The following is an 18,574-nucleotide window of genomic DNA, read 5'->3' as shown; positions in this document are numbered from 1 at the left end:
AAACCTCAAATTTATGTCCCATTATCAGTGTGGAAAAATGATGCGGGCTTCTGAACACTCTAGGTGGTTTTCCATGAAGCTCTTCAAGCCTTCGACTCAGAAACGCGTTTAAACGAAATTGCATATGATACACTGGCTCCCAGTCATACCAGATTCCTCAAGACGAATTGATTAGAAATAGTAACTTTTTATGTCTAATTGATTCGAAATAGTAGCTCTTTTATGTCGAATAGTGTAATATGGAAATGAGTTATGAACTCAAATAAAGATATGTCGTTCTATTAGCTGTAAGGTTGTTGCCATGTACCAATGAAGTCGTGAGTATCGATTCTTGCCAACGTTATTCGTCTGGGGCGATCGGTCCTATATTGGATATACCTAGATCCCCTAGCCTAGGCTAAGCTTTCATGGTAGCCCACATTTTTGGTCTATGATACCCTCGACTCGAATGGCATGGATTTCCCTGATGCTGTCATAGAACTGACATAATCCCAATACTCTTCGACTTCCGTGTTCGTGATCATAGATTGCCCTTCATTTTTAGCGCTCCCCCCAGTGGGTACCCCCCCCCCCCCTTCCTCCAGTGCCTAGCGCCCATTGGAGGCGAGCCTCGAACAGGGATGTCGACTGGGCATGAATCCAGCCATTCGAGATAGTAGAATGAATGTCACCTCATTCGAGAGTATAAAAACTATATGCTTGTTTTTTCTTGTAATATAATGGCTTATATAACATAGTTCCTTAAACATTTTAGGGATGTTTCATAGTATTTTCTTTTATAGGCTTTGCCAAATAAGTGCGCCAATGCCGCCTGTAAGAAGCGGATAGACTCCATCAAGACTCGGCATGAGTTTTGTCGGGGGTGTGCTCCTGCAGTGTACAGAAAATGGACCATCCATACTGGAGTCTGGAAGGTGTGACATATGTACTGAATGGCTGTCAGGGGCTTGTACGGGCGATCACACTGTTTCTGGCTCTATGGCAAATATTAATATACAACATTTAAGAGCATGGGTAAGAGGATTCTCCAAAATCGGCCCAAAAGGTCCTCTTGGCTATTTGCGAGACAAAGGTGTAAGAGATTTTCTCTTCCCCACGGCCAGAATTCAGTCGGTCAGAGGTTATGAGAACTCACCTGATGATGTCGTGGTGGATCCTAATGCATCCACTGAGGTGCCCCCCTTCATACCGGAGGATGAAGTCGATTTGGGAGAATCTGAAAATCTGGATGATGAGGGGGATCTATCTGATGCTGAGGCTCAACCCCAAATAGATCAACCGATTCCTGGCAGTATCCCTAGTAAATCGGCTCCTATGGACGTCGATGAGGATAATGTTTCAGTCCGCACAACTGCCTCTACTAAGAGAAAGTTTGCGGCACAAGAAGCCAGGATGTCTGCAATTGAATCAAAGCTGGACAAGTTAATAGAACTACAACTTGCAAAATCTTTGGATACAGGGGCTCAGGGACAGACTCCAGAGCAAGCACAAGTGTCAGATCCATCCATTAATATAGATGATTTCCCAGATTTGAGAGTGGTGAAGGACGAGCCAGAGCAGTATAATCCCTGGGGTGTGGCATCATGGCTAGCTAGAGCGGTGGATGGCATCTTCTATGATAGTGATGTATGCACCCCTCTAGCTAGGTTAGAGTTTGCAAAACCTTTTGTCCACTTCACAGGTAGTAAGTTTCGCTTTCGATGCCAAACACCTAAGACTCTGGATGTGGTACCAGAGGAAACCATGATTTTTACCCAGGATCAAGCGAAGGGCTTCCTTTCTAATATCTGCCAGGACCTGGGAGGAAGTGCTCTGGGCACCCAGGTTCTTGCTAGGAACCTTCCTGCCTGGAAAGTACCAGTTGGTGAGAAGTTCCCATCTATCACCAATAAACTGTTCAATTCTTGGGAAAAGAACTGGGTAGAGTCGCCCATGGGATGAAGTTCTCTTTAAAGGAACTCCAGGACTTTGGAATAGTTCTGCCAGATCCCATGGACGATCTAACAAAACCATTAGCAGGCTTCACAGAGGTGATGAAGAAAGGCAAATTTCTAGCAAACCATGCCCGTTCATGCTTTTTTGCGGACACTCCTTACCTTGCCCACACCCTGTGTGTTCAAGAGTTTGAGGCGAGGAAACTATTAATGTCCTGCATTTCAACCTTGACGTTAATGGAATCAGGCATACCGCTGTGACCAGCAAAGAGATTCAGTGCTTCCAAGGTTACAAATTCAGAACATGGGCCCAATCTTCATTCACCTTCTGGAGGGTTGGGCGGCGTCCAAATTAAAACTCAGACGTCAAGCCCTGAAATTTGCTGACCAGAAGTCTATACCAGTAAAGGAGCTCCTCTTACGCCTCCCTTTATGTGTAGACCTCTTCCCTAGGGACCTAGTAACCAAGCTTGAATAATATTGCTACCCAGTGAGGTATCAAATTTGAGGAGTTACTAGGATATGACCCGAAGCAGACCTGCAAAGGGGCAAAACGCAGGAAGAAGCAGTATAAGAAGGCTTTTAAAGTGCCAGCTCTTCCTCGCCAGACCCAGGACAAGGTCCTCTTCCAGAAACAATTCCCTATGCCGCACTCTCAGCCATCCTTGAAGAAGGCAACAGTGCACTGCCATCTCAACAACCCCAATTTAGGCAGTTCCAGGAGGCTCGAGGCGGTTGTGGAAGAGGCAGATCCTTTTCGAGGGAAGAAAGGTAACAGGGAGGACAAGGTGGTGGTAGAGGTCAATTCAAACCAATGAGACATTTCAGGTTGGGGCAGACTGAAGAGGTTCAGGAAGCCTGGAAAGTGTCCCCTTGGGCCTATCAAGTGGTATCGAAGGTCTGTGTTGGGATTGGAAGGGCCCCTTCATGCACAAATACTTTCATCTGTGCAGCACAAAAGAGTTGAACCTATTGTGAACAAAATGCTAATAAAGGGCACAATGAGAAATGCCACTTTATCAGGTTCCAGGGAAGGCTTTTTTCAGTGTTCCAAAGAGGACTCTCAGGAAAGGAGAGTCATTCTGGACCCTCTCTGTCCTCAACAAAGCAATAAACTGTCCCAAATTCAAAATGCTGACGTTAGATCAGATAAGACATACCTTGCCAAAGGACAGCTACACCTCTTCTATCGACTTGAAAGACTTATATTGGCACATTCCAATCCAACCTCATTTTCTCCAGTATCTAGGATTCCGTCTGGGTCGCAAGTTGTACAGATTCAAAGTGATGCCACTCGGCCTCAGTGTAGCCCCCAGTGTTCACGAAATTGACCAAAGTGATCTTAGAACAACAGAGACTACAGGGGGTGAATGTCATGGCATATCTGGACGACTGGCTGATATGGGCGGAATTGATAGAAGTGTGTCTAGAAGCGTCCCGAATAGTGGTTCAGACCTTGCAGGACTTCGGGTTCCTAATTGACTGGGAAAAGTCACGGCTGAAGCCAGAAAAGAAGTTCAGATGGCTAGGCCTACAATGGTGTCTAGAAAGCGGAAAGCTAGCCCTACCAGAGACCTCCAGGAGGTCAATAGTAGGTCAGGTAAAGAGGTTCAGAAAAGCCAAGAGTTTTTCCAGAAGGAACCTAGAAGTGCTGCAGGGCAAACTACTATTCTCATGAATAGTAGATCCAGTCTTGAAAATGACTTTGAAGGATTTGAACCGGATTCTCATTTTAAAGTCAAACAAATCATTCAGAGACCACAAGGTCCCGATGAAAAGGAGGTGCAAGGCAATGCTCAAACCCGTGGGCATCGAATCAGGCCCTGAAAACTTCAGTCCGGCTGAGTCCCAAACCAGTCTCAGTGACCATTCATACGGATGCTTTGTCGAGTCAAGGACGGATGGGGCGACACAGATCAGAACAGTGTCCGGAAGTGGTCGAGCCTCCAAATCTTGCCATATCAATATCAAAGAAATGATGGCAGTGTTCCTGTCAATCAAGGGACTGAAACCAAGAGGATCTCACATTCAGTTGTTCATAGACAACAAGCGCCGTGTACAATGCTGAAGTGTGGGGGATCAAGGCCAAAGCCATTGAATCATATAGTGCTGGGGATCATGAGATTAGCTCAGGTGAAGAAATGGACTATGTCAGCATCCACCTGCGGGGAGCTCAGAATGTCATAGCGGACTCCCTCTCAGATTCAAAGCCCAGGAAGGGGAGTGGGAATTGGACAGCGGGTCATTCAGCGGGATCCTCCGAGATCACCCATATCTTCAGGTAGATCTGTTACTTGCAACACGACAATCACAAATTACGACTTTGTCACCCCTATCACGACCTTGAGCAGTGGCCAGAGCCAGCTATCGCTGGACTGGAACATTTATCTGTTTCCCCAAGCGAATTTATTAATGAAAGTAGTACAACTCCTCAAGGAGTTCAAGGGGAGGGAGTATTGATTGCTCCAATGTGGCGAACAGCCTTGGTTTCCAACCCTACAGAAGCTGACTTTCACCAAGCCACTACATCTTCCTGTTCTTTCCCAGCAGGTTCAAGGATAACTGTCTCGCTCCTTTCTGACTGAAAAGCCTTCACATGGACTTTCTCAGATCCCTGTGCTTCATGGAATGGTCACCTGAAGTCAGGAATTTCTTAATCACTAATATTAAGGGGAAATCAGCCAAACAGTATCAGTCAGTGTGGAACAATTTGTCTCATATGTTAAGGACCGTAAACCAACGACCGATAATAACTTTGTGGGGGAGTTCTTTGTGTTTTTATTTCACGTAAAAAGTTGGCTTCCTCCACTATTAAAAATCACAAGGCGGCCCTTGCAGTTCCTTTTTTTGCAGGATTTGGAGTAGAGGTGCATTCAGAAGTGTTTGAAATGATGATGAAATCAATGGCTCTCCGATATTACTGAGTGAACAACCATGTGAATTATCATGGGATCTAGATATAGTCTTAGCTGCTCTGAACAGACGTTCAGACAATATGAAATTCTTGTTAGAAAAAACGTTGTTTTTAGTGGGCCTGGCGATGGGAGCCAGATCAGCAGAGATCCATGCGCTAAAAAGAGGAGATCAGTTTAGTTTTTTCGGAAAGAATAAAGTAGCTTTTTTGTTTGGAGATTTTTTAGCTAAAAACGAGAATCCGTTTCATAGACGGAAACCCATAGTTATTCCTTCTTTGCCCTCTAATCCAAGCTGTGTCCAGTGGCCACAGTGAAAAAGTACCTTGATTGCACCAACCATGTCACTAGGGGCCTCTTTTTGGTACCAAACGAAAGCACCCCACTTTGCCTGTGGAAAGCCTTTAGAACCAGCATTTGTAAGTTAATTGTAGATCTATGCCCAGGATCAGATCCAAAGTCACATGACCTCGTAAGTGCAGCCTCACTTGCCTTTTTCGGTAACTTTAGTATGGAGGACGTATCTAAGTACAAGGTGGTCTGGGCATGGAGTGTTTGTCAAAACACTATGTTAGACAAATACGAGGTGTCCAGACTCGCGTCGTGTATCCTCGGCAAAGTGGTGGGCAAGAGATAAGTTCGCCCTGAAGGTGAATTGGCTGGCAAGAGGAACTCTTCCCTTTAAAGTGAGTGAGCGTTTTAAAAACCGGTAGGTTATTTTTTCCTATTATAGTCTATTTTTGCTCTTCACTAATACACAGTCTCTTGGAGACAGCTTAAAGGGGGCTGTTAAGGCCCACAGGCGATCATGCATGCATGCGCGCAAACAAAGGTGGTTGTATATGCTTAACCGTCGTTTGTGGCAGTGACTGATGGAATGCGCATGCCGATTGCGCATGCTTACTGGTCAGTCTCTGAAAAGCGCATGCTGACTGGCTGTCTATGGTTTAGCATGACAGTTTTGCTCAGTCATTTCAAGTCGCCATGGCAGGTAGATCCGAGCATCAGAGTTTTGGTCCGATTTTTAGCCCTTTATCGATTTGCCGTACTTTGGAAAATCAGAAGTGATTGTTATAAGAACAGACAAGCAAAGGGCAGATGGTTACGCTAAATTGGTAGAAAAAGATGAAAGAAATAGAGCCAAAAGCGAACAGAAGCTTGGTAGTGAGAAAAATTAATACTTTTAGATCAAATTACAGGAGGGAACTGAGAAGAGTGTTGAAGAGTGAAAAGTCTGGGGCTGGTACAGATGACATATATCTGCCATCGCTATGGTATTTCGGGACTTAACTTGGATTTCTCGACCAGGAATGCCAGGAATCCGGATTGTCAACCATTTCGGATGATGATATTGCACGAAATCTCTGCCTGAAGACCCATAAATTTGCATATTCCATTATTATAATTGTTTGTAAGATAGGAAATAAAAAGTACTATACAATGCAGTTTTTATTTCAGTTGTGTCCCAATAATCGAAGAAATTATTAGAAGTGCCTTTGAATAATCCCCTTTAATTGCATTGGCAGCAAAGTTGCATACCACATGAGAATTAAAAGATATACATTTTGACTAGTCATAATAAAATCAATAACTATTCTGTTGCATAAATATTGAATCAATTTTATGATAGTGGTGGTCAAATCACAAGAAAACATGTTACCAGTGTTATCAACGTTTGGGCTTATTACTGAAAATAGCATTTAAACTTATCTCTTACGGTTTTGGCACATATTGGTGCATCATTTCCATCTATACATTCTAATGGAATGAGTTGGCCATTCTCTAACCTAAATTTTCAGACGAATGTCTGGTATTTTTATCCTCTAATTCAAAAGGACCTTGCAAATACGCTTGACATTCCGCTTTTTTCAGATAGTTGTGTAGGTAACAGCATGTCAAAGTAATTTTGTAGATACCTTACTTGGGCATAGATTTACAGCAGATAAAAACTCTGAATCGTGAAGCTAGTATTCCAAAGGCATTTTCAACAACCCTACGGATCGAGATAGCCAATAATTGTAGATTTCTTGTTCCTTTGTCAAATTCCTTGAGGATATGGTTTCATTAGATTAACCATTAGTGGGAAAGCATCGTCAGCTACTATAACGTATGGCAATATTTCACTGGAAACAGGCAAAGGTTCAGCCATAGGTATATCGTGAACTTTTGTTCTTTCAGCTTGTGACCAAATTTGCTGTTCATAAAAACTCCTCCATCCGACACTCTACCATTTGCCCCAACATCAACCATAAGGAACTCCCTGCATTGACAAAGAGCCATTAAAACAATGCTAAAAGACTTTTTGTAATTATAATAATAAGATCCTGATCCAGCTGGTTTTCTTATTACAATATGCTTTCCATCTATGGCGCCTCAGGCAATGAGGAAAGCCCCATTTTTCAGCAAATGAGTTTGCCACAGCTTTCCACCTGTCTTCCGTAGTTGGCATCTGTTGAAAGGAAAAAAGCAAAATTGTCAGAATATAACATACAATAAAAATTGCCCCCATATGCATGAAAATGATTAGACTTATAACAATTGGTAGTAGATTAAGTTACCTCTTTTTTTCCTCTTATGACAAAGCATAGTAATTTGCTATTGGTTATTGAAATGGAAGTACATTTTATCTCTTCAATTGTGTAATCTAGGTAAACACTAAGAAACACTATAAAATATATATTAAAAATCTTCATTTAATTCTCATTAGCAAAACTTAAAAGAAAAGAAAAACCATACTCGAGTAATGAATATGTTCATATCCTTCAGCAAAACGATTATTAGTTTTTCATTATTTTTTTTTTATTTAGGGGTGCCGAGTACATCCAGAGGTCCCTCTCGTGAGGCAAGTTCAGAAGCCAAAAAAATGAGGCAAAATATATCGGAGAAAAAGGAAACATGAGCTTCTAGAGATAGCTTGTGAGCAACTTCAGAAGGAGGATGACCTTCATATATCATTTGGCAAAACCTGGGCCAATGATTTTAATAAACTTAGTGAAGATCAACAAATATTTGCCAAAAAAGGCAATTAATGACATATTATACGAAGGGAGATTGGGAATTTACGAGCAAACTCATTCAGAATAAATAGTGCTGAAAGCCATTCAAAACCGACAAGATTGCAATCGACGGATTCTAAATACACTCATGAACAGCGGAAATGCTCTGCCAGTATATTCAACGATTGATGATCTTTTCAATGATCCACAATACAATGTTTGATTCAACATTTATTTGCATTTTTTGTTGGGATACTTTTGTCAATGGTTTAGATGGAGTAAATTTTTGCATTGCATTTGTACCATTATTCAAGCATACACTTACCTTGATATAATCTTTCAATACAGATATGAGAGCTTCACATGTCTCCATGTGATTATAAGTCCAAGGCTTTGAGGCGATATTGCAGTGACGAATTTCAATTCCTCATATGACTGGCTGCTGTAGCAAGAAAGCGCAAAGTGCTTGAGAGTCTGTTACTTGCAGGATGGAATCTCTCATAATGGTATTTTCTTTCTTGATTAGTGGTTCCACTCTCTGAAGGAGATCTAGAAATGTTAAATGATCCATCCGCAGATAATTTTCATAACTGCAGGTGCTGATATGCTAAGTTCTTGTAAAGGTTATCGTGTGCAAATGAAGACCGCTTTTTAAACCAATCTTTTATCCACATCCTCCTCCTATGTTTTTCTTTGTGTTATCACTCTCTAAAGCAATAATAATGGCTAAACAGCAAGCTTTAAGCTTGTTCATCCTCTTAATGTTCTTATGCTGACTGCCAAAGATTAACTGGCATGCACAATCTTTAGGGTCGCTTGTGGGCTCAGCAGGATGATTGCATGCATTCATATGATTGCGCATGCATGCATGATCGTTTCGGGGCCCTTACAGCTGTAAAGGGAAAGGATTTTAGATTTTGGTTTGAACCCAAGGAATCAAAAAGCTTTTTTGGTTAGGGATAGTGGCTAAAAGTCCATCCTCCTGTCAAATGATGTTTGGACGGCTTTATAAATATACAAAAGCCTCTTTTAAAGTGTTCTCTGGTACACCTGATGAGGCTCTCATGCTCCTTTGACTAAAAAACCGGGTTTGAACCCGAAGAGAAATGAAAACCCTATTTTTAGTCTGGGAGCCACGAGAGCCCCAGACCCTTCCAGTTAGCATTAAGTATGTTGGGTTATGCCCAGCCCTTCATTTGCAGGGAGTATGACCTTTTAGGGAGGCGCGGCTATTCCTACATTGGGTTGGCGACATGCGCAGTAGATGCGTAGTCACATTTTGACCCGATTCATTCGAACTAGCCATGGAAGCGCAGATGGAAAGGTGTAACCAGTGGAGATGATTAGCCATGAATTGATTCATCAATGCGGTGGATAGGGGGTCAAAGTGCAGCCCCCCCAAGACCTGATATCCTATCACAATAGTGACAAGCTTCCCTTTACCGACCAAGTGTCCCGTACGGGCTCTTAAAATTGGCTACTTTTGGGAACTCGTGGCCAACAAGCTTATGCGTGTATGAAATTGACTATCTGGTACCTTATTGTCACACCTCCCAACTCTTCAAATCAACCAATCAGAAGACAGCACTGTCCATGGGGTGGGGCGTGTGTGCTTTTGAATCGCCACCAGTCTCTTGAATGACGTGATAGGGTGCAGTCACGCTAAAATTGTTCCGAAGGATCCCCCCCACACCCCGTTGTAATCATGGTAAGTACACAGTTTTTTCATAGGTTGTTGTTGAATGATATGTCTTCATGCTGAAGTGTTTTCAAGGTGATGTGATAATTAGAATTTGAAATCATAGCCGTAATAAATATATATCCCGCAGAATTTGAAATCATAGCCGTAATAAATATATATCCCGCACGGGCTACTTCGGTCCGTAACGGTAAAAGTATGGCGCAACACGACGCCAAAAAAATTTTTTCAGAAGCAATTGCTTTTACTTTTTTTGCAGATTAGAGTGATATGTTTTATGGGGCGAAGGAATGCTGCCTTGGAACACAGGGAGGGGAAGTGCGACGGCATGGATAGCCCCAGAAGATGCCAAGATAGTGATGTTGATGTGGAGGTAGACAGTGACTGTGAGGACTCAACATACCAACCTGATGAGGACGTGCTGGCTGACGCGGAATTTCTTCAGCCTACTACTTCACGAGGTTAGTATCATAACAACATCATGTATTTTTTTCATTGTTGATGGATTACATATCATTTATACATATCATTCTATTTATTTTACACAGTGCCAACACTCTATTTATTTTACACAGTGCCAACACACTCATACACATGCACACACTCATACACATGCTCACACTCATACATACACAGATGCACACACTCATACAGATACACATAATTTCATGTGTTTTTGAAACTTTTCATTGCTGATGGATTACGTATCATTCTATTCACTATACACAGTGCCTACACACACATACACACACACGCACACACTCATACACACATGCACACACGCACACACATACACACAATAACACACTCATTGTCCACACACACAACACAATCATGATTTATTGTCTGTATTACTAATGTGACTCTTTTCTTATTTCAGGTGGCCGTCCTGTCCCTGTTGCAGTGCCACACCCTATGCCAGATGTGGTAGATAGTGCTGCTGATGTACCATCCGCCCCTAGCAGGAACAACAAGAAAGCTCGGCCCCATCAGTGGAAGAAAGAGGACATCAGTAACCAGCCCCTGCCTGATTATGTTCATGAACGCCCTTGTTATTTGAGGGCACCAATGGAGTACTTCCTCCAGTTCTTCACAAATGAACTGGCGGAACACATTGTATATCAAACAAACCTGTATTCCAGGCAGAAGGATGTTGGGGGAACTTCAACATCACGGAGGCTGAACTCAAGGTGTTCATGGGTGCCATCATTTTCATGGGGTTTTGTTCCATTGCCCAGTATAGTTGACTACTGGGCTGTCCACACTAGGGTTCCACAGATTGCTGACTGCATGTCCAGGAACCGCTTCAAGGCAATCCGGTCTAACCTCCACTTCAGCCGACAACGACTTGGCAGCAGGGTCAAGGGACAGGTTCCTGAAGGTTCAGGCAATCTTCAGCAAGGTCACCAGGAGTTCCTGAAGGTTGCTGAAACTCCTGTACAGTCTATTGACGAGGTCATGGTTGCATACAAGGGGACCACAGCTGGTAACCTTCGCCAGTATGTAGCCAAGAAGCCAGACAAGTGGGGCTACAAACTCTTCTGCAGGTCCAGTGTGGATGGATTTGTACATGACATCCTCATGTACCAAGGAGAGTCCATTTTCAAGTCACCACACCACACTGTCTGAAGAGGAGGAGAAGATGCCAGTCACTTCCAAGTTTGTTGTCGCCTTGGTGAAGACCTCAAGAACCCCAAGACCACTGCAGTGTATGCCAACGATTACTTCACAAGTTTATCCTTGGCTGAGTACCTGAGGTCCCAGTATCAGTGTCTGTATGTGGGCACTGCAAGAGAAAATAGGGCTGGCTTCCCCACCTCTGATGACTGTGAAGGATATGTCTAAGAAGACAGTAGCCAGGCACACTTGATTTCGCCTCTTCTGAAGGGATCCTTGTGGCTAGGTGGAAGGACAACAACATTGTGACTATGCTGTCTACTGATGTCGGTGTGGAGCCTGTTGCTGACATTCAACGGTATAACAGGGAGAAGAAGAAGAAGGCAAGCACCTGTCCAAATGTCATCACCAAGTACAACAGCCGAATGGGTGGCATCGACAAAAGTGACATGCTGACCCACCTCTACAAGACCCCTTCAAAGCAAAGAGGTACTATGAGGCTCTTTGCATACATTGTGGACCTCATATATGTAATGCCTGGTTTCTGTACAAGAGGGACTGTTTGGCATTGCAGTCCAACCCTATGCCCCCAAGGACTTCCGCCTCCCGCGCTTTGGCACTGAGGTCTTACAAGGTCAACCCCACTGGAGTCACCAGGTTTCCCTTACTCAGCGAGATGTCCCTTCACCAAAGAGGCCAGCGAGCTGTTGTGCCTGCCGCTGCAGAACGTCAGGATGCCACTAAACTGCATATGCCTTTGTATGTCAAGGCTAGGCAGACCTGTAAGTTTTGTTCCTGTAAGGGCCACATCCACAGGTCCCGTGGGTGTGAGGACTGTAAAGTGGCACTGTGTCTGACTGATGCAAGGAACTGTTTTGCACTCTTCCACAAGGCATAACTTTTGTAAATATTGTATATATTTTTGTAAAGTTTGTATGTTGTGGAAGTCTTGTAAGTTTGTTATTGTCTATTTTTTATGCTAACCTATGTAAGTCTAAGCTGTAAATTATAATTACTAACACATTTCACTGCCAGTATTACTTGTATATTTTTTTATTTTTGTAAAATAAAGTATTCAACTATCCCAGGATATCTTTTATACATCAATAGAGGGAAAAAAACAGAAAAAATTCATAATAAACACAGTAGCAAGTCATATTAATGTCAAACACAATAAATTCATCATGGAAATTGGTAAAAAGGTGAGTATATTAAGAGTGGTATTATCGGGAAAAGTTTCACCGTTATGGTCCGGTGTCCCGTGACGGGATGAGCGTGTCCGCCGAGCTCGACTGAGGCATCCGTCACGGGATACTTTCATTGAATGCAATTATTTGCCAAGTTTTGCAAGATTTCAAAAAATGCACAAGAATGATTTGATCTTGTATTTTGATATACTATCACATACTAAGAGGGTTTTTTGAAGTTTCCCATAAAACCTAGGGTGGACTTTAAAGGGTTAACCGGAATGAATACGTGCCAACCCCGTGCTATAAGTTCTCTGATAAGGGATTTAGCTGGGGCTCTGCCTAAGGCAGACGTAACTGCATGAGGCTCTCGTGGCTCCCAGACTAAAAATAGGGTTTTCATTTCCCTTCGGGTTCAAACCCCGTTTTATAGTAGGTGTGCACGTAAACTAATGTAACTCCTAATTCATGGGATGCCATTTTATTTTTCACTTAGAGTAAAAGCCGTTTTCTTTGCGTCACTACGTAAACGTCATGCGTCACAGTCACCAGGGTACATACAGTTCAATAAAATGAAAACGTACTTAATGCTCGTAGAACGTAGTATAGTACAGGTAAAATTCAATCAATTTAAAATTATTATTATACCATACAAGTACTGTAATGACGTACAGAGAAATAATAAGTTGTAAAAATACGATTGAGCGCTAACTACGAATGAGAGAGATATACTGTAATACAGTAACTGTACTGCACTGCTTTTGTATCGTATTTATGCGCAAATATATAAATACAAATTTTCCATTCTGATTTTACACCTAAAAACACGAAAACTTGTAAAATAGTACTGAAAAATGAAACGTACTTTCTGCAGGGTTATCATCTTTGAAAAGTGCAGTAACTTTGTAAATGGGTATCACATCTTATAAAAGTATACCAACTGAACGTGCTGTAATGACATGCGCATACAGATTGCACCAGCATTTTTCTCCGAGGTTAACAGAGCAATCTTCAAATAATGACACTTACACAACTCTTAGTTACATCTCTGATATTACATTAACGAATTCATTTTATCAAACGAGTGCGACTGAACAACCTCATCTCAAGGTCATGTAGAGAGTCCTAGTGACAAAGACTTTGCGAATGGACATAATATATACTTCTTTGATATTTATGTACAAAAATGTAAATATAAATTTTACATATCGATTTTACAGTTAAAAGTATGAAAACTTATAAATGTACTTCATACATTAAACAAGCATTTTCTGCAGGGGTATCATCTTTGAAAAGTGCAGGAACTTTGCAAATGGGTATCACATCTTTTAAAAGTACACTAACTGAATGTGCTGAAATTACCTTTGCATCATATTTATGCATGTACAAAAATAAAAATAATAAATTTTTCATACAGATTTTACACACAAAAGCATGAAATGCATTTTTCATATAGATTTTACACATGAAAGCATGAAATACATTTTTCATAAAGATCTTACGCATAAAAGCACGAAATGCATTTTTATACAGATTTTACACAAAAAAGCATAAAATGCATTTTTCATACAGATTTTATACATAAAAGCATGAAAACTTGTAAATTACTTCAAAAATTAAACATAACCACTTTTGCAGGGTTTCTCGAGAATTTTATGTCTGTGAAAAAAAATCGTATATGCCAATTAGTTAGGTTCCAGTGAAAAGTTCGTGTGTCTGTGAATTCGTGCAACTCGAATCATGTAAGATCAAGGTATTACTGTATTCTATATTGATGTCACTGTATGTAAACAATCGCACGTGTTCATAGTAGCTCGCACGCTTGGTCTCTGAGAGAGAAGTGTGGGTGGGATCAGCTGATTTCTTTGTGAAAATTTTACTACGCCAGGGATTTGCGCATGTGCAGTACAGGAACTGCTTGGCTGGCGTATTGATGCCTGAGTTACACAGTCCAAGGTATGCTTTAGCCTATGGAAACCACTAATTGTCCGAAAAAAAATTTTGCTCGTAACACACATACAAAAATTTTTTGTAAATTTTACATAGCAGTACATCAGTCGGATAGGAAGGGGAGTAGGGTAATTTTACGTACCACTACGTCATTTGGGCATGAAAGGTTAAATTGTACTTTATATACTCTTGGCATCACAGCTCAATGAACTGTTCAGTGGCCCAGTCTTCCAGTAAGTAACAGAATCCACTAAACTTGGTACATGGTCATGAGATAAAAATTACCTGTTGCCATTCATTTTCATGCTTACTAAGTGGCCCAATGTTACAGTGGTCTGGCCTGTCCAGTTGCTTCGTTTGGCTATGAGCTGCTGTGGTGGAAGGTAGTATGCCTGTGCTCTTCTGCCTGTGGTGATGTGTAGAGTGGAATTTGGGTAATATTTATCCCAGTGCACTGTGAACCCCAGAAACGGGTGGCTAATTATTTGCAAAATAATTAAGATAGCTACAAAAACTCGTGTGTCACTTTTGTTCAATAATTGACTGAGATCAAGTATGACAGTTGCTGTTTAGTTCACCTTGCCTCCTACCAGGTGAAACTGAAACATTTATCTTATATTGAGGAAACTTTTTGCCACCATTGTAAATGCAAGTTTAGTAATGCAGAAGTTTATTTTTAGAAGTTTTCTTGATAAAGTGGTTGCATTTCTTTTGTTTTTCCATTCACACAAGATGTCTACCACCAGCAGTATTAGAGATAGGTCTGTAAGGTTGTGCTAAACAGACAGTTGTCTTAATTGCATGTATTCATTGAGTCATGGTAGACGTAAGTTTTGAATGCAGCCTTTTGAGGCTGCGCTCTCGATTCCAGTTCTTAGAAGTCTGCGTCTAAGACTTATTCTGTGCCTGTCCCTCCTCGGTTTTCTTCAGAAGCCAAGAGGATCTTACTCCCAATGATTGTTCTTACGAGATTTGGGAGTCTCGCCAAGTGCTTGGACTCCCTGGAATCTCAAGCGCTTGCTGAGCGCCTTGGATTCGAGCACTCGGGTTAGCAGACAAATCCCCTTTAAACCTTCTTCTCAAGGGGCTTTTAAGGATGTCTTGAGGACAGCGCTAGTTCATGGCCAAGCTTTCCTGGCTCAGTTCAGCTCAGCCCTGCTTACTCAGCCAGCCACCTGTTGCTTTTATGTGATTGGCTCAGCCCGTTCGCCCAGCCCCTGAGTGTGTTTCTAGACTGGCTCGGCCCATGATTGTGTTTACGTAATCAGTTCGGCTTGTGTGGTTTGGCTTGCGCGCCCAGCCCCCAATCATATCTACGTGATCCACTCAGTTCAGCGAACCAAATACTGTCGAGGTTCTCCTTCCTTCAGGAAACTCGGCTCAAGTGAACTTTCACTCTCTTCAGGTTAGCTCTTGGTTTTCAGATTGGCTCGCCATACATCCGAGTAGTCGAGGATGGTTTTCTGGGTTCTGGCGAGGTTATCCCTCCAAGAAGAGATTGGGAGTGTCTTGCCCAGGGAAGACTTGAGTGTCTTCTTCTTTGGCTTGCAGAAACCCTCGATTTTCTTTTCGCAGAGAACTTCAGGCCAGTTTGTCTGTACAATGATCTCAGGGAGAAGACCATGGCATCCTATGTGAGTACTCTTCACTGTTCCTTGCAGGGGTTTTGTTGGGGCTACCACAGTCCTTGCTTGGTATTAGGGCTTTCTCGACCAGATGAATACCCTTTCCCTGGAGAATAAGTTCATTTTGGTTGGGCCACCCAATCAAGCTCCTTCCTCTTCCTCGACAGAAGCGGTTCTTCTTGCCCTGGGGTGGGGATGGGTTTCCTTATGCCGACTAGCTGATTGTCCTGGCTCTGGCTCCTCCTGACTTGGATCTTTCGCTGTTTCTCTTTGCCGCCAAGGGTTTTCCCTCTCACAACAAGAGACAGCGAACCCGGAGAACGCTGCTATGGTGTCCCTCCAGGTAGTCTTCTGATGAATCTGTGATCCTTCACTTTTTCAAGGCTTTGCTGCTTCAGATGTGATCATTCCTGAAGAGGTCTCTGCCTTCTAGACCTCCAGCCTTGGGGCTGGGTTCACCTACCCAGCACCAGACAGCAACCTGTGGGCAATTCTGGTGCTAAGAAGAGGGACACCGTCTTGATTCCGATCTCCAGTCTAGTAATTTCCGAGTTGTCACATTTCCTCAGGAACGGACCTTTATTCGGTTCTGTCTCCTCTTTCACGGAGAGTAGGTAGATACTGCAGTAGTCAAGAAATGTGCCAGGGCAACTGCCTTGTCCTCCGGACAGTGGCAGCCTAGCACTTCCTCAGTCCCTAAGAAGTCTCAGGTTCTAAGGGCACTCGCAGAACACACAGCCTTCCTCATTTACTTCGTAGAAAGTGCATATACGTGTGTCTCTTTCAACCCTCTTTCCATTGGGAAGAGGGAAGAGAGAAAGGGAGAACACTCAGAAAGGCATTCTCCTCCTGCTGGTACCTTGATGAATGAATGGCTGTCAAGTCATTGGACTGTATGACAGCAACATAGCAGAGACCTGGCAGTGGATATCCTTCAGGAGAAGTATGTATTTCCTCCGGATCTCAGCCACCTTTCATCGAACTTCCTTTCCGTCTCCTCTCCCGTTCCCGACTTCAGGAGCAACCAACCCGGCTAGAGCTAGTCATCTTCAGTGTCCTTTCATCACTGGAGAAGCTGTCCCCTCGGGGCAAATTCGCCTTTGATTCTCATCAGGGAGAATGAGGGAGATCTGCTTCCAGTTCTTAATCCTTTCCTCTCTCGAAGGATTAGGGAGGATTTAGTCTGGTTCTTGATTGACAGGAACCTTTGAATATGTCTGCAAATTCTCCTCGAGACATGCTTCTATTTTCAGATGCACTGACCGCGGATTAGGCGCAGACCTGTAAGACCGTTGTCTTCGAGGTTTGCGACCGTGACGATAAGTACCTTCTCATCAACATCCTGGAACTCAAGGCAGTTTCCTGGCCCTCCAGGAGTTTCAGAATCGTTTTTATTTTAGATACTTTTTGGTGTTGTTAGGCAACAACAACACAGTAGTGACATATGTCAACAAACAAAAGGGTCTCATTTCCTTCTTATTTCTTCGGTTGACGGCAGGTGCGTGAGTGAACTTTGGTGCACTCTGTTGAGCTGTCAGCCAGATACATTCCAGGCAGTGGGGTGTATTGGCAGATAAGCTCAGTCTCAGGCATTGATTGATGGGAACAGAGAGCTCTCTTCACTCAGTTCTTCACAGAGAGGTTGCTCAACTTGAGGACTCCCTATCCTGCCTCAACAGAAGTCTGCAGGTCTTCTGCTCAGCCATACCAGGTATCTCTTATCATCTGCAGCAGTACCCAAGAACTTGAGCCATCTTCACTGGTTGGTGTCATTGATGGGACTTTTCCTCTGGTCAGAGCGCTCTTCAGCAGGTCGCAGACTTTCTTGTCTCCTCCGTCGAGGGTTGCTTCTCTCCGATCAGTTGTGGAAGACGTCGGCACTATCCGGCCTAGCCTTCCTTCTGAAAGTAGCCTTTTTCTCTTCAGTCAAGATTTAGATACTGATGAGAAGCTTCTATCGGTCTTGCTGTCCCAGGGGCCTCAGGTCCCTGGGTGGCTTGTGACTCGTTTTGGGTTCCTGTCTCATGCTTTGCACATCCCCTTGCAAGAGTCATCAGACAGGTCTGCCTCTCAAGACCATCTCTCGTCTCACTCTGGCCTTGGCGTAGAGGACTGACGATCCTCATGGGCCTACAGGGGATGGAGATCAATGCCTCGACTCCGTCTCGGATGTCGTAGTGAACTCCAAATTCGTAGGCATCTGTTGCCAGGTACGAGTCCTTCTTGATCTCCTCCTCCTTGGACTTTGTAGGTAATTGATGATCCAGATCAATCGCTACTTGTCCTGTTAGGGTGCTGCGGTACTTTACGAAAAGGCTGAACATCCTTAACCTGGTTGTCATCGCCACATCTTTCTTCTGGCTTCGTGAGGGGATCGGAAAGATGTCCTCTACAGCTCACGACAACGACACCTGTACACTCCACCCGAGAGCTCACAAGTCAATGGCCTGGTCCATCCGTTGCATTAGCCCACATTTATGTCTTCTGCCTTCGGGTCTTTGCCCACAGACCCTTGGAACCTTTTTTTCTTGGTTCTGTGATGGCTGCTCAACAATTGTGTTCTCTTACCTGGCTCCTTTAAGAGGACAGGTAGCATCTCGCCTAAGGTGTATGGTTCTGGAAGTGAGAAGGATTCCGAGAGTGACTGGCCTCTC

General features: G+C 43.2%; 1 protein-coding gene and 1 pseudogene across 1 annotated transcript in view; both read left to right on the top strand.

The window, feature by feature from the left end:
- The window catches only part of LOC136844736 (uncharacterized), a 113,024-nt gene that overhangs the window by 59,877 nt on the left and 34,573 nt on the right, over positions 1 to 18,574 (top strand). The window lies entirely within an intron of this gene.
- LOC136844561 (piggyBac transposable element-derived protein 3-like) lies at positions 1,938 to 12,056 on the top strand (annotated as a pseudogene).

Source organism: Macrobrachium rosenbergii, chromosome 13 (genome assembly GCF_040412425.1).
Source record: "Macrobrachium rosenbergii isolate ZJJX-2024 chromosome 13, ASM4041242v1, whole genome shotgun sequence".
NCBI classification, from domain to species: domain Eukaryota; kingdom Metazoa; phylum Arthropoda; class Malacostraca; order Decapoda; family Palaemonidae; genus Macrobrachium; species Macrobrachium rosenbergii.
This window is presented reverse-complemented; position numbering and strand designations above follow the sequence as displayed.